General features: G+C 29.9%; 2 pseudogenes; both read left to right on the forward strand.

Moving 5' to 3' along the window:
- Positions 1–2242: 2242 nt before the first annotated feature.
- LOC112038866 (mogroside IE synthase-like) lies at positions 2243–5860 on the forward strand (annotated as a pseudogene).
- A 1432-nt stretch (positions 5861–7292) lies between these two features.
- LOC136069582 (mogroside IE synthase-like) lies at positions 7293–8924 on the forward strand (annotated as a pseudogene).
- Positions 8925–12461: the final 3537 nt, after the last annotated feature.

Raw genomic sequence — 12461 nt, forward strand, 5'->3', positions numbered from 1 at the left:
ACATGTACATATATAATAAAAATAATGGTAGAGAAAACCCACCGAATGAATCAGAGCCCACGTCCTTGTCATTTCTACTTTTTTTAATAAAACCAAGAAATTGACAGGCATTTTAAGCTTTGTAAAATTAAAAAAATAATCACAGCTTTTTTTTGAAAAAAAACAAGTGATGTTACTAACATGTATATAATAAATGTAAGGTTGAATTTAATCAACCATTTAATTGGCTTTATTTCGTGACCAATTTGCTTGTAATTTAGCACTTAGCAACCCTGTATTTAAGTTGGAAAATTGTAAGGGTAGTGTGTGAGAAGATGTGAAGAAAAACTCAAAAGTGTGTAAGAAAAACAGAGGCTCGCTGCTAGGACTCGAGGGTGGATCGCGACTAGCAAGCCGCCAAAGGCTGGCACGTGAGAGACACACTGGGAAGCTGAAGGGTCGCGCCAGCTGTCACGCTACAGGACAAAAGTTCCAAACTGGCCAAGCCGTTACGTCGCGACTTGAACTCGTGACTTGGATAAGCCGCGAGACCAAGTCGCCAACTTGCCCTGTTTGGCAAAAACTGACGTTTTGCATTCCCTTCTCACCCTACTATATATACACCCTTATACCCATCATTTTGAGAGAGTTTCCAGAGAGAATTTTGTGAGAGAAAACCCTAGACAAAAACAAGATTGCCTCATCCCCAATCTTCATCTAAAGAGATTCTACAAATTCCTCTACTCTCTTCCTCTCTATTGTCATACCCTTGAGAGGTCATTTACCAAACCCTTATCTCACCACACCCACGTTTGTGAGAAGGTCCATTTGGTGCTTAGGGAAGCAGTTATGAGCTAGGTTGTACTCTTGAGTTCTGACATAGAAACAGTGAGCTTAGTTTCAACTTTTGTGTTTTGCACAGTATGATTGGTTAACCCCAGCTTATTACCATTTAGTTTTAACTTTCTGTTTTTGAAGGCATGCACAGGATGAGTACTTTGGAATTGAATGTAAAGGCAGATATAAATAATAATATAAGAGCGCCAACTGGGGCAATTTGTTGATTACCCAGTACCCACCGATTCAATCTTACTAAAAATATTGTTATCTAGTATTACTTTACTAGTATGAATAATAAACCCAGAAAAAAAAAAAAAAAATTGTAACAAGGCGACAAAGATGAAAAGGTTAAGCCACGTAACAAATTAAAGTCCACATCCTCATCATTTCTAATTTTAATAAGGATTTTATTAATGTGTGCTTTAAAGATACACAATAATATATTATTTTTGAAAGTTTTTTTATTGAAAATTAAAAAAATTTTGACAATTTTTTTCATTCTCGATAAATTTTTTTAAAAAACAAATTTGTTAAGACATACATTAACCAAACTTTTTTAATAAAACCAAGAAATTAACAGACATTTGAATTAGCTTTATAAAAAAAAATCACATTTTTTTTTTAAAATGAGTGATGTTACTGACATGTACATATATAATAAAAATAATGGCAGAGAAAACCACCGAATGAATCAGAGCCCACGTCCTTGTCATTTCTACTTTTTTAATAAAACCAAGAAATTGACAGGCATTTGAAGCTTTGTAAAAATAAAAAAATAATCACAGTTTTTTTTTGAAAAAAAACAAGTGATGTTACTAACATGTATATAATAAATATTATGATAGTGATGAGTTTATGTGTTGTATTAATTATAATTTATCATCTTGACAAACTTTTAAAAAAATGCATTGCAAAATATGATTTTATCTCAAAAATTAATTTTCTCTATCTTTTATTTTGTTTAAGAAATTTAATTATAAGTTATTAATAGACATTTATTATTATTATATTTGTATATTAAATATTAAATATGAACTTTGTTAATTATGATAGTTATTAATGAGTTTTATTACACTATTGATATTTAAATAATTAATTGATAATATGACCATTGATATTTAATTATATTGAAATTTTGCAAGCATTCTCAATCAATTAAAAAATATTGAATGATGTAATACTATTGAAAGTTATACTAAGTATAATTTGAACCCAATCCTATAATTATAGTAATTATTAGTCCCAAATTATTATAATTATTTTTATATATGGAGATATTTAATTCACTGTGTAAAGAAAATATGGCAAGACTCTAATTGATGGTTTAAATATATAGAGCAAAATAAACTCAATAGTCAGATTTTTAAAATGTAAATTCTAAAAAATTTGTGGACGTGTAACACTCTTAACCTTATATATACATATATCATGACATTATCTCTTTGAATCCTTGCTCATCCATCTGATAGAGAGAGCGAGAGCACACTGCAAGAAAATGGAGAGGAAAACTCATATTCTAGTGATTCCATACCCTGTACAAGGTCACATAAATCCTATGCTCCAGTTCTCCAAGCGCTTAGCCACAAAGGGTGCTAGAGTGACTTTAGTCGCTACCAGCACCATTAGAAACTCCATGCAAGCATTGCAAGGTGCTAGCTCTGTCAACATTGAGATAATCTCTGATGGCTCTGAGGGAGACGAAACCGTAGAAAGCTTAATAGCAACTGTGGATCGTTTCAAAGATGTAGTTTCACAAAGCTTAGCAGAGTATATTGAGAAACTAAACAGCTCCAAATACCCACCAAAGTTTATTGTGTATGACTGTGCTCTACCATGGGCTCTAGACGTGGCTAGAAAATATGGCATAGATGGAGCTCCATTTTACACTCAATCTTGTGCAGTCAATGTCGTCTATTATCACTTCAAGAAAGGAACAGTAAGGTTGCCTCTCGAAGAACCAACAGTATCACTGCCCTCGATGCCAAAACTAGCAATCAATGATCTATCTTCGCTCCTTTCTAATCCAAGCTCTTACCCACCTCTACTGAACCTTTTTCTGGATCAATTTTCCAACTTCCTAGAAGCAAAATGGATATTTTTCAGTTCTTTCATGGAGTTGGAACTCGAGGTAAGTTCACAATCTCTCTAAATATTTACCTTACTTTAACTTTTGACTAATGATAGGTATATTACACTTTTTTTTTCAATAAGACTGTCTTGCAAATTGATAGTTAACAAATTTTTTTTTTCATTAATATGATATTTATTTGTTATGTTGTTGATGGTATTCCGATCATCTTTATTATCACATCAATACTTTTGAAGTTAAATTGATATTAAATTAATATTTTATGTTTATTTAGATTTAAAATTATCAAGTGTCTTGTAATTAAGTGGGCGTAACCCAATTTTCTTTATTTAGAACAAAGTTTTGAATTCTCTATTATGAATTATTGTTGGTTAGAAGAACGAAATATTTTGGTACAGCAGTTGTACTTATTTTATCATAAAGCTTAATGATTTAAATAATTAATTTAAGATAGATTTTCTTTAAAAAAATCCTTATAGAGTGATTAGATTGATGGTTAAAAAAAGATCAAACGTAATTACAAATTTACACTATATTAGTAATATAAATTTTATATTATTAGTACAATGTAAATTAAAAATTTTCCAAAATTCAAAAATAGTACAATTTCTATAAATAAACAAGTATGTAGGGGTACTAGGAAGACTATAGAACCCTACACGTTGGGGTACTGTGAAGACCATTTCAACTTGTTCTCATGTAACCTTGATTTATTATTATTATTATTATTTTTTTTTTTTATTGTCATACATTTCCCCTATTTTACCTTCCAACTTGTTCTCATCCAATTATTTTTTTTTATGTATTTTATTATTATTATATTTAATTTTTTATAATTCTAAATAATTATATGAATTACAAACCTTAATTCACAAAAAGAACTAGACCATTTGGGAGTCCAATTATAAAAATAGACCAAATTTGGAATATATGTGAAATTTTAAGTGGGAAACGATTAGTTTAACTAAAAAATGGTCATTTGGAAAATGTTAACAATCAGTCAATGATTGGTTTGAAGAGAAAGGATAAGAAGAACGAGAATTAACCATTGAAAGAGTCAGTGGTGGCTCTTCTATTTTATTTTTTTTTTGGGAAAAATGTTAATAATTTTTATCTATTATAATTTAGAAATATATATATATATTTTTTATATTTTTCAAATAAATAAAAATGATAAATTTTAGAGATAAGCTGTAACTAATTTTTTTTTTTGAACATGAAGGAAAAAAATCCTAAATTTTAGGAGTTTTCTTTTTAAATTCAAAATTAAATTTGTTATTTGATATATATGACTTTATTTTTAAATGAAGTTACCCTTCATTAATAAGGGCATTTTTTAACTACAAAAAAATCCAGTTGAATGAGGGAATCCTCTTATATATAGAATAGATATATATACTACAACCCCAATAACTTGAAAGGTACCAACTTGTTCAACTGGGTAGTGATATGAGAAATTTGGGAACAAGGCACATAGGGGCATAAAAAAGTTATAGTTTACATTTCAAATCACTGCAAGTCCTCAACTTCACATAATTTATATAGCATGGCACAACAATTTTCAATATACATATAATGTTATAAATGGTTATTTATTTTTTTTTTTTGCTAAACTGTTATAAATGGTTATTGAAACAATACTTTCACTCATAATATTTATGGGCTTTCCTTCTTAAAAAAAAAAAAAAATTATGGGCTTTAGTTATCTACTTAGAAACGTTTTGGGCCTATATGAACTTGGTAGGCCCTCTTGAGGCTGTCATTGCAAAACATTAATGCAACCCAATAGAGTTCATGATTAAAAGCGACTTATCAAGTATAGTAGATTTGATCTTATACTTATATATATATATATATATATATAACATAATTTCAAATTATGAAGCTAATATGCTAATGCAAGACATCCTTACGTTTCCTCTATTTTTTTAGTACAATTTTAGAATTCAACCTGTACTTTGGTATCTTCTTCTTTTCTGTTTTAACAAGCCTTTCTTGTTTTTAATTGTTGAACATTGTTTTATTATTATCATCATCATCATATTACCTGTATTTCAAAATTCTATTATTCCATTAGGTTGTGAATTGGATGGCAAGTCAAAAATGGCCTATAAAACAATTGGACCAACTATTCCATCGATGTACTTAGACAAGCGGTTGGAGGATGACAAAGAGTATGGCCTTCATTTATTCAAGCCTGATGTGGATGTTTGTATAAAGTGACTAGACACAAAAGAAACTAACTCAGTCATTTACACATCATTTGGAAGCTTAGCATCCCTAGGAGAAGAACAAATGCAAGAGCTAACATGGGGCCTAAAGAATAGCAATTGCTACTTCTTATGGGTTGTTAGAGACACCGAACAAAAAAAGCTTCCTACTAATTTTCTATAGGAAACAGTGGAGAAGGGATTGGTTGTAAGTTGGTGCAGTCAATTAGAAGTATTGGCTCATCAGGCCATTGGGTGCTTCATGACTCATTGTGGATGGAACTCAACCCTTGAGGCATTGAGCTTGGGAGTGCCAATGATTGCAATGCCACAATGGACGGATCAACCAACAAATGCAAAGTTCATTGCCGATGTGTGGAAGGTTGGGGTTAGAATTAAATTGGACGAAAGAGGTATTGCCACTAAAGAAGAAATAGAGTTTTGTATAAGGGAAGTTATAGAGGACGAAAGAGGGAAAGAGATGAGAATGAATTCAGGAAAATGGAAAGAATTGGCAAAAGAGTCAATGGATGAAGGTGGAAGTTCGGATAAAAACATAGAGGAGTTTGTGGCAGAACTTGTACGCTTGTGAAGTTAGTGTAAGCAACAACTTTTTATTTGAATAATGATCAAGAAAACAAAATATGTTTTCACTATAGAAGGATTTGTTTTAGTGATTACAAGCATCACCAAGTTTGAGGAATTCTATTTTTATCAAAACACCTTAATTATGATACAACCTTAACAGTTATTATTTTTAATAATTTTTCATGGTAGTTTGTTCAAAGTTTAAGCCATTATTTTTGCTCTACCTCCTTTATAAAAAGTTGAAGCATTACACGTTTTAAGTCTCATTCACTAAGAAAGAGTTTGGACACACGTAGGGGATGTAAGAATAACTAAGTTCGCTGAGACAATTGGTAATCGATCAATTGTTATCAAAAATCATTTTTATTAAAATATAAATTAAACATTTAATTGCAATAAAATTTTACCCAAACGTAATAACTTATTAGCTCATGNTTCCTCTTCGATAACACATCGTGTGTTGTCCGTATGTTTGCATTTCTCTTTCCTTTATCTTTGCCTTATATTTACTGCTGTGGATGTGTTTATATTTGGCTTAGATTGTTTTATCAATTCTGTTATAAGCTTGTTATCATATTCCGCACATTAATTGTTTGATATAAAGTTTGAATTGGTATTTTTGTATCTGGGGGTCTAAACGTTCAAGGGTGTTTCATACCCATATTGAACTTTCAATAAATATTATGATAGTGATGAGTTTATGTGTTGTATTAATTATAATTTATCATCTTAACAAACTTTAAAAAAAATGCATTGCAAAATATGATTTTATCTCAAAAATTAATTTTCTCTATCTTTTATTTTGTTTAAGAAATTTAATTATAAGTTATTAATAGACATTTATTATCATTATATTTGTATATTAAATATTAAATATGAACTTTGTTAATTATGATAGTTATTAATGAGTTTGATTACACTATTGATATTTAAATAATTGATTGATAATATGACCATTGATATTTAATTATATTGAAATTTTGCAAGCATTCTCAATCAATTAAAAAATATTGAATGATGTAATACTATTGAAAGTTATATTAGGTATAATTTGAACCCAATCCTATAATTATAGTAATTATTAGTCCAGAATTATTATAATTATTTTTATATATGGAGATATTTAATTCATTGTGTAAAGAAAATATGGCAAGACTCTAATTGATGGTTTAAATATATAGAGCAAAATAAACTCAATAGTCAGATTTTTAAAATGTAAATTCTAAAAAATTTATGGACGTGTAACACTCTTAACCTTATATATACATATATCATGACATTATCTCTTTGAATCCTTGCTCATCCATCTGATAGAGAGAGCGAGAGCACACTGCAAGAAAATGGAGAGGAAAACTCATATTCTAGTGATTCCATACCCTGTACAAGGTCACATATATCCTATGCTCCAGTTCTCCAAGCGCTTAGCCACAAAGGGTGCTAGAGTGACTTTAGTCGCTACCAGCACCATTAGAAACTCCATGCAAGCCTTGCAAGGTGCTAGCTCTGTCAACATTGAGATAATGACCTTTCATTTATTTTCAAGCCTGATGTGGATGTTTGTATAAAGTGGCTAGACACAAAAAGAAACTAACTCAGTCATTTACACATCATTTGGAAGCTTAGCATCCCTAGGAGAAGAACAAATGCAAGAGCTAACATGGGGCCTAAAGAATAGCAATTGCTACTTCTTATGGGTTGTTAGAGACACCGAACAAAAAAAGCTTCCTACTAATTTTCTATAGGAAACAGTGGAGAAGGGATTGGTTGTAAGTTGGTGCAGTCAATTAGAAGTATTGGCTCATCAGGCCATTGGGTGCTTCATGACTCATTGTGGATGGAACTCAACCCTTGAGGCATTGAGCTTGGGAGTGCCAATGATTGCAATGCCACAATGGACGGATCAACCAACAAATGCAAAGTTCATTGCCGATGTGTGGAAGGTTGGGTTAGAATTAAATTGGACGAAAGAGGTATTGCCACTAAAGAAGAAATAGAGTTTTGTATAAGGGAAGTTATAGAGAGAAGAAAGAGGAAAGAGATGAGAATGAATTCAGGAAAATGGAAAGAATTGGCAAAAGAGTCAATGGATGAAGGTGGAAGTTCGGATAAAAACATAGAGGAGTTTGTGGCAGAACTTGTACGCTTGTGAAGTTAGTGTAAGCAACAACTTTTTATTTGAATAATGATCAAGAAAACAAAATATGTTTTCACTATAGAAGGATTTGTTTTAGTGATTACAAGCATCACCAAGTTTGAGGAATTCTATTTTATCAAAACACCTTAATTATGATACAACCTTAACAGTTATTATTTTTAATAATTTTTCATGGTAGTTTGTTCAAAGTTTAAGCCATTATTTTTGCTCTACCTCCTTTATAAAAAGTTGAAGCATTACACATTTTAAGTCTCATTCACTAAGAAAGAGTTTGGACACACGTAGGGGATGTAAGAATAACTAAGTTCGCTGAGACAATTGGTAATCGATCAATTGTTATCAAAAATCATTTTTATTAAAATATAAATTAAACATTTAATTGCAATAAAATTTTACCCAAACGTAATAACTTATTAGCTCATGGTATAGTCATGAGAATAACATATTATATATATTTTTCATTCTCTTTTGTCTCAAATCTTACTTTATTTATTTATTTATAATAACCTCTCAAATCTCACATTGGCTATGGCAGACAAAGAAAGCAGACATGATCTTAGACCACATTATGATTACAATCTCTTGCACTGTCCTATGATGTTTACATAGTACCTCCCCCAGCTTGAGTTGAGAACAATAATTAAATGATGTAGTTCACCGTTAAACTTTTTAACTATAGGTAATTTGTTTTTTTTTTTTTTTTATGGAAATAGGTAATTTGTTGATTATACTAAAAATTCACTTTTAGTATAATATTTTTTTTTTCTTGTAAAAAAATTTTACCTGAATATAATAATCCAAGCTCATGATATAATAAAACTCACTTTTTATTAGTATAACAATTTAACCTATTTATTTATTCCTTCTGTCTCAACTNGAAAGAGGTATTGCCACTAAAGAAGAAATAGAGTTTTGTATAAGGGAAGTTATAGAGGAAGAAAGAGGGAAAGAGATGAGAATGAATTCAGGAAAATGGAAAGAATTGGCAAAAGAGTCAATGGATGAAGGTGGAAGTTCGGATAAAAACATAGAGGAGTTTGTGGCAGAACTTGTACACTTGTGAAGTTAGTGTAAGCAACAACTTTTTATTTGAATAATGATCAAGAAAACAAAATATGTTTTCACTATAGAAGGATTTGTTTTAGTGATTACAAGCATCACCAAGTTTGAGGAATTCTATTTTTATCAAAACACCTTAATTATGATACAACCTTAACAGTTATTATTTTTAATAATTTTTCATGGTAGTTTGTTCAAAGTTTAAGCCATTATTTTTGCTCTACCTCCTTTATAAAAAGTTGAAGCATTACACGTTTTAAGTCTCATTCACTAAGAAAGAGTTTGGACACACGTAGGGGATGTAAGAATAACTAAGTTCGCTGAGACAATTGGTAATCGATCAATTGTTATCAAAAATCATTTTTATTAAAATATAAATTAAACATTTAATTGCAATAAAATTTTACCCAAACGTAATAACTTATTAGCTCATGGTATAGTCATGAGAATAACATATTATATATATTTTTCATTCTCTTTTGTCTCAAATCTTACTTTATTTATTTATTTTATAATAACCTCTCAAATCTCACATTGGCTATGACAGACAAAGAAAGCAGACATGATCTTAGACCACATTATGATTACAATCTCTTGCACTGTCCTATGATGTTTACATAGTACCTCCCCCAGCCTTGAGTTTGAGAACAATAATTAAATGATGTAGTTCACCCGTTAAACTTTTTAACTATAGGTAATTTGTTTTTTTTTTTTTTTTTGATGGAAATAGGTAATTTGTTGATTATACTAAAAATTCACTTTTAGTATAATATTTTTTTTTTTCTTGTAATAAAATTTTACCTGAATATAATAATCCAAGCTCATGATATAATAAAACTCACTTTTTATTAGTATAACAATTTAACCTATTTATTTATTCCTTCTGTCTCAACTCTCACACTGACCATATATAACAGACAAAGAAAACTGGACATGATATTAACCTCATTATAATATCTTGATTCTTGCATTGTTCTTATAATGTTTACATAAGCAATGATGTCAAAGGTTTTGTTTTTTTCCATGATCATAGTGTCTCTCCAAGATTTAAGAGGACAAAGATGTGCAGTGATAGTACATGAGGGCTATCGCTTTACTGCAATTGAATGAGCTATGAAGTGTCGTACTGTGGTATTCAGATCGAGCACGACATATTATTATTTGAAGCTTATTAATCTCATCGGAAGAGACATGAATATGACAATGTGTGACCGACCGGGTACCCAACCTTTAAACAAAAGTATTATTTCATTCGACTCCCATAAAAATTTTAAAACTTTCTTAGTTGTTTTTATAAGTATTATATCATATTGGAGGGCATAAACTAATAATTTTACACCAAATCTTAATAAAATCCAAAATATTTTGAAAATTTAACAAATAAATTGGAAAAAAATAATTGGAGGGTGTAAAGTGTAAACTAATATTTTTACACCAAATCTTAATAGAATCCAAACTCTTGAAAATTTAACAAATAAATTGAAAATAATAATTGGAGGGTGAAAACTAATACTTTTACACCAAATCCTAATAGAATCCAAACTCTTTTGAAAATTTAACAAATAAATTGAAATATTAATTGATTTATAGAAGAAATTGAAATCTTACCCATAAATCATACTTTATGATAAATATTGTATTTTCACCTATATCCAAATACAACAAAAATATCTTATTTCACAACATATTTTATAATTTTTTTTTTAGAATCTATAAAGTGTAAATCATTAACTTGTTATCAATTTTACTTAGACCTATCACAGTATCACTAACACTAATACACTATTTTATTGTCAACACCTTTCATAATATATATATAAAACCGAAGCCTCTAACTTTTGGTTGACCTCTCCACAATTTCATACATCAGCCTTATTAATAATTAATTGTAATTTAGAAATAAAAACACACCTGGTGAGGAAGGTAAGGGTTTGAATGAAGCACCAAAAAGAAACCAATTAGAAATAGAACACTAGCACTAATACACTATTTTATTCTCTACACCTTTCATAATCTTTATACATATATAAAACTGAAGCTTCTATTTTCTCCACAATTTTCCACATCAGCATTTTTTATGGGGGGCACTCTCTCCTTTTCTTCCAACCTCAAAAGTGTCAAGTAAGGATCATAGAATGGATTATGGAAAAGTCCACAACACAAATCTGGGTAAAAGAAACCACCTACAACATTTAACATTCTGTGAGGCAAAAGATATGACAATCCAACTACAAATTTGAGTTAAAAAATTAATTGCAAGTAATATAGAAAAGCATGACTCCAAGCCAAAATTTTGATTCTAAAACAGTAATAGGTACAGGAACAAAATATGATCCAGCTCAGATTTTCACAAAAGAAGAAACTGCATTTTTTTTCTCTCTATATTTTCATTTTTCTTTTGCTAAAAATGTGATGAATAAATTAAAGTTTTAAAAGACAACAAAGATGAAAAAATTGATGTGTAACCACAAAGTCTCAGGGCATAGAATTCAACTTAAGCAATCTATATATTAAACTCTAGGAGTTTATACTTTCTTTTTCAGCTTTAGATGTCTTTGTGATTCTCATTAAAAAAAAAAAAAAAGCTTTAAATGTAAATAAGCACCCTTTCATCAACATGTTTAATATAAAACACAGGTCAGGGAAAAAAACCATAGCAAAAAAATAAAAAATAAAAAAATAAAAAATAAAAAGAGAAGAGAATCCTATAGAGTTGAGAACAATTACATCTCAGCGAAGAAGCAATTAACAATAAAATTACTAAATTTCTAAACTTTGTTTTATCAACATAGTACAACTTTTTTCATATTAAAAAAAAAAAAAAAAAAACATAGTACAACTAAAACGATGAACCATAGAACAATGGAGAACTTTGTTCCCCTTTTTTTAATAGTAGAAAAAGGAACAAAATGGAATAGTAGAAGAATTAAAACCTTCTATAGGTTGTGTTCCTTGCAATCCTCCAAAACCAAAGGAAACCCACCAAAAAAAAACATGAAAAATAATCAAGCAATAGGGAATCAAACAAAATAAAAGAAAAATAAGAAAAATCCATATGGAAAAAAGAGACAAAAAAATAGGGATGTACGGAGATTCAAAGGTGAGAATTGAGGCAACATGGTAATGGCGGAGTTTACAAACAAATAAAGAGACAAACGGATATAATTTGGGAAAACAAATTTGAAAAGAATTGGGAGAATTACCTGACATGATCAACCAATCAAAATCTCCTCCTGATTATATGGGTTAGTTGACAATTGAAGATTTGGGTGATTTTCTAAGGAGGTCATATGGTGAGAATCGGAGATTATGGTGTGTTGGAGAGAGTGGATCTACAGTGTTTGCCAAGAGAAAGAGAAAAACTTATTGGTTAGGGGTAGCAGAGCCACAGGCAAAAGTGGAGCCGTTGAGCTGCAATTTGCATGTGGGAGAATGGCAGAGCGTGGTCTGCGTGTTGGAGAAGGAGAAGGCAGAGCGTGTTAGGGCTTCTTTGAATTGCGTTTATTTATTTATTATTTTTCTGGGTTTTAGAAAAGTTTTT

Source organism: Quercus suber, unplaced genomic scaffold, assembly GCF_002906115.3.
Source record: "Quercus suber isolate HL8 unplaced genomic scaffold, Cork oak 2.0 scaffold_179, whole genome shotgun sequence".
NCBI lineage: Eukaryota > Viridiplantae > Streptophyta > Magnoliopsida > Fagales > Fagaceae > Quercus > Quercus suber.